Source organism: Poecilia reticulata, linkage group LG10 (assembly GCF_000633615.1).
Source record: "Poecilia reticulata strain Guanapo linkage group LG10, Guppy_female_1.0+MT, whole genome shotgun sequence".
NCBI lineage: Eukaryota > Metazoa > Chordata > Actinopteri > Cyprinodontiformes > Poeciliidae > Poecilia > Poecilia reticulata.
The window spans coordinates 20,256,281-20,261,869 of NC_024340.1; positions in this window are offsets into that span (position 1 = coordinate 20,256,281).

A 5,589-nucleotide genomic window follows, 5' to 3' on the forward strand; every position below is an offset into this window, starting at 1 on the left:
GTTTTTGGTCATTATTATTCCATTCACTACAAGGCTACATTGATTATTTTGAACATTGAATGTTTTGCTTACAGGGTAAATCAACACTTTTGTTGTTGTTTTCTTTTTTCTTGTGAATTTCTCGGTTCTTCATTTTGCCTGTTACATTTCTGGTTTTGTTGTAGTACAGATAAAAAGGTCAAGATCTAAGAATATTCAGGTAAATTGCAACTATGCTAAAGCTTGGTTAACTTTACAACATTGTCGGTAAACAAAAGCAGAAACAGATTTGAAGAGATTATGTAGAGGAGATTTTGCATATACACACAAAAGTGATTCATAGCACCAGGGTGCAAGGAGTTAACACTTTGAAAACTTCAACCTTCATTGTATTTTATTGGAAGTAGTGAATGGTTGGAAGTAGAAATAAAGTGCTAAATGTAATATATTTGTTGTTGTTTTTTTTTTGTTTTTTTTGGAAAGTACATTTGCATTTAGCCTTTGATGTATGAATTGACTAATAAACTACATAAATGTGGTTGCAACATAAAAATACAAAAGAAGTTTAACATGTATAAATGCTTTTTCAGGACACTGTATCTATCAGCCAATAATTCATCAAAAAAGTTTATACCCTTCACTTGCTTTTATTTTTGTCCTTTGATACTTCAAAGATTAAAATAAATAGTTTGATGGAATTCTTTCTCGACTGTGTTGGGGGGGAAAAAAACTGAAAACATTCATGCTCAGAACTCTAATTTTCAAAAATGCAAATCTTTCAAGTTTGTAAAAAGCTTAGGCCTCATACATATGCATGTTTATGTAGGCTGTGTGAATTCATACACGTTATAAACAATCTCTTTCACTCGCTGAGTGTATACAAGCATATGCACAGTTGAGCATTAGCATGCGGTTTTGGGAGGCGCGCCCACGGAGCCACTCAGCTGCGTCAATCTCCCGTTGAAGCTTTTCAATTTCGTCTGATCTCAAAGATTTACGAATATGGAAGTCAGGAGATAACACATCCACACATATCACCGCTAAGCCTGTCACAGCATGGCGTTGGAAGGGTGGGGGAATGTTCTGCTCCCCTCACAAGCACCGATATGCAGCGGTGACTGGAGGACGAGTCTATCAACCAATGAGGTGCCACATAGTTACAAGCAAGTAACTATGTGACTCAAGACTGTAACATTTTCCAATTTTTTCCCCCAGCCTTTTTACTTTTGCTCACTTTAGTTTATCATGCTACTTTACATTTATACATTAACTGCAGTCATTCCTACCAGTACTTTAATGTTCTTTCTCATTTTCTTTCTCTTCATTGAAGTTACATGTGATCCAGTATTTCTTTTGTTTGGAAGCTGCCATTTTTTAAGCTATTGCAACCAGTAGCTTCGTAATTTCTCTCTACACTAAGACCTGCTTTTCTGTGTCTACTGTCATCATATTTCTTGACAGAACCACTGAGGGAGTTAGAGAGGCTACTTGCTTGTTCAGGAGGAGAGATTGCTTCAAAGTCAATGACTTGACCAATCCAGCTGCACTTTCCTTTGAAAGACCCTTCTACCCGTTTAGAATAATAAACTGTGCTTAACAGTGAAGTGTTATGACTAAGACCAAAATCTATAATATCACTTTGAGTCACTTAGTGTGAATATGTATGACTATGTTTTAAATATATATTTATATCTCGAATTGGGTGGAATTTAGGGTGATATGCCATGCTAGTTTTCTACCACACAGAATTTGCATGAAAAGTTAACATTTTCTTAAACCCTTGCTGTCTCCTCTACATGGCTTGTGTAACACTGCAACTGGGACGCAATGTAGCTTTCTTTTAACAACGATCTGATATTACTATTCCAAAACCAACAGGGGTCTCATTTATAAAGGATTGCATAGGATTCATACTTAAGGTGACCATCCACCCAAAAGGCGGAGTTGGAATGCACAGCTAATTGTTGTCTTGTTGGTAAATAAGACTGCGGATCTGTGCAGATCTTCCACCATGGGCCTTTGGATGCTCCTGTGCATAATGCTCACAGATAAAAGGTAGCAGAAAAGAAAACAAAAAGATTAATAGTGCTATGGTTACAGTCACTCTGAATGTTGTCTATATATTACATTTTTGCAGTAATCTGGACAGGTTCTGAAAGATGTAGATCATGCAACAATAGAAGTGTGTTAATCCAATGTAATGACACTGTGAAGTGGTCTTGAGGGGATTTAATTACAGTACTTTATCAGATGATCTGATTGTCTATTGAAGTCTGCCCTTACCTTTCTTTAGATACTTTTCCACCATCAACTCAAGCTCTAACCAGTTAATGCGCGTTTCAGTTCTACCCCAGATAGGGAGCTTTCCCATTACACGTTCTTTTCCGGACACACCGTCGTGCAAAACCCGTCAGAAAACTGACCACAGCTTCTCTTTCCTTATTACTGTGTGTTCTTCATAGACACGTGCTGCTAGCAGCGCCGCTAAATCACGGTCATTCTAAAGCAAAAGTTACCACATTCCTTCCTGTCGCTGCTCGTGATTAAACTCATATTTGCTCCTGAGTACGAGGCAGCTCTTTGATAGCAAACGGCATTCACATATAATGTTTCTAGTGACGTAAATTATGAGCCAATCAATGAATGTGGACAACTCTCAATCAAATTGCTTCTGTGCTATATCCAACTTGGTGCGGTTAGTACTACCCCTGAAGTAGGTACAAAAATCTGAGAACAGCAGGGCAGAGCCGCAATGTATAGTTCTATAATTGCGGCTCCGTTACTAATGGAAATTGAGTCTGGCTCAGGCGGACCAAGATCATACCCATTAGAGGTCTAGTGGAAAATCGCCTTTTGTTTCCAAACAAGACTGAGAAGAAAACCAGAGAATGTATGTACAACAACTTTTGATGGATGTGCACATTGACTGTGCCGAATTGCAGAATATAATTCTGGTAAACTGGCCTGCCAGAAACAGAATCTGAGAGCAAGTGGAACAAATTTAAGTCGAGCAAATTGAAGAAATTTTAATGAGTTAAACTGGTTATTCTGACATGAAAAGGGAACTCAAGCTCGGAAGAATACAGCGCATGAAACAACTAACAACTAAGTTAACCTGCCAGTCGTCAGACAATAAGCTACATTTAGGTAATCCTGAACATGTCAATATGCATGATGTTAGAGATCACCCTTACCACAACAGAAGGTTGCCTCGTTCTACAATCACTATTGACAAAGAATGTATTTGACTGGACTCAGTTTTCAGTTATCGGTATGTTCTATGCATTTTTTGAAGTTGCAGTGAAATACTTCTGTCTGTTGCGTCCTTCGCCCTCTTTTCTTTTTACTGTAGGTTCAATTTGACATTTTTTTTACAGCAAGTGTTGAGATTATGTCTCCTGGACACGTCCACTGCCTTAGGTGAAAGTCCTGCTGCCTACTGTATTTGAAATATCTTTTAGTGTGCAGGTCAAGTAGGACAGCGTCATTAAAGATGGATAATCTGAGAAGTTCAAGGGGAGTTCAATTCTGTGCACTGATTTGAACATATCCTCATGGAAAATACGATTGTTTACCTCTACTGATTATTTCTGCTCTTCTGAATAGAGTTAAAATGTCCGTTGCAGTATTTTTTCTGCAAGGGGAAAACAAAAATAGGGTTTAGACTGTGTTGAGTTTTATCTTGGAGCTCTGAAAATATTTCTGCTGTGAATTTGTATGCAGCCAAACACAAGCTTATTCCAGAAGTAATTCTAATTGCAATGTATAGAATAGGTAAACATAAACAAAGCATCCACTTAGGAGGGGCACTTTGCTGGCAAAGAAGGACGCTTGGTCCATCGGAGCTCCCAGGTTGGGACTGAAGTAAAGGGACTCCTTGCCAATTTTGTTCTCTGGCTTGAACTATGCCAACATAATATTGATGCAATAAAGACTGGTAAAGTGTTGGTAATTCTCACCCAGAACACTTCCCAAATGACACAAATTAGCAAAGGATGAACCAATAGTCAGTTTAAAGAAAAATTGCTCATCTTTTATCTTACATTGCATCATAAGAACTCAATATTACACAGATCAATGTCTGTGTACTTGCTTCTTTTATCTGACACCCTGAATAGAACACTTCATAGATCTTCGTTTACAATGAGCTGTGAATTGATGAATATTACGGCAGACAATCAGACGCAGGAAGTCTAAAACAAAGTGTCTGTTGTTTGTTGCCTCAGCTAATGGCTTCACTGCTAAATAATTACAGTCCAACCCTGCACTGCTAATGGAAGCCCGCATGAAGCAAAAGTACACACATGAGCGAACGCAAGCGTGTGCTCACACACTCGAGTGCAAATGCACACAGGCGTATGCAATTACAAGAAGACAAGACACAAATGTAATGTGTGCCGCACAAACACGAATAAATAAACACACAATTACAAAGAGACAGGATGTAAATGAGTTTTCGCGCGCAGACACGTGCGGACTCGCATGCGCGTGCTTAGACGCAGGCAAACATCTCAATAAAAGGGAGGTTTAAATGAGCTTTACCTCACATACAGACGCACGCGCGCGCTCGAGCAGAAACATATGCACACACTCTTCCTGCTGGTGAGTGAAGTGTCAGGTTAAGCAGAATGAATGGCCTTGCTCTGAAAACACAAATTGCAAAGTAAACAGATTAGAGTGAAAACAGACTCCTCCACTCATCCACCCCCTTAAGCCAAACCATCTCTCTATCACTCCATCATCCATACTCTATGACTTCATTTCTCTCCATCTCTGTTTGAATCTGCTCTCTTCGTTTTCCATTCAGTTTCCCCAACTCTTTTCCTGTCGTGGGAATGTGTATTGACAGCATCAACTTTCAGCTGTGATTATGGGATCTATTTGAGGAGTGGTTTTACATGCATGAGTGAATACCACTAAGACATGCAGTGTAGTCCTGCACCTGTAAAGACTCAATAGTTTGAACACACCTGCCAACTAAAATGTTACCACTTTATTTTAAAGTTCATTATTATTAGATATTTGTTTACGACACTTCTAACGTAAATCTAGGTTGAATATTGGGTCAAGATTACAAGATAAATTATGTCAAATGACTATAAATAGCATGTTTTTGGAGTAAAAAGTATCATCTTGGATTCTTTCTGTCTCAGTCTTACAAATAATTTCTTACAAACCAATGTGCCAATTAGCCATGACAAACGCAACCAAACTTTTGCTGCCTTTTATCCTTACATCTACCTAAACAATTTTAACCTTTGTGCCATGTGCCAGCAGTTCAGAGTACAGAAAAAGGAGGTGTCACAAAACAGTGCACCTTTTTATAAAATCCACATTTAAAACTTTGGTTTGTAGTTTAAAATACTAAAGATGATCAATGTAAATTACAAGATCAACAACACAAATTGTAGTATGTAGCTGATACTGTGAAAGGGCAAAACTGAGAACTTTATTTTGATACTTGCGATTCAGAAGTTACCCTTTTTTTCTTACAATATATCTGAATGCTTGAACTCAGCATTGGAATTCTCTGGCTTTTATTAAAGAAGTCAAGATTATTTTTTTTTCCTTCTTAGAAACAACTCTTGATGATTTTTTGCACCTTCATAG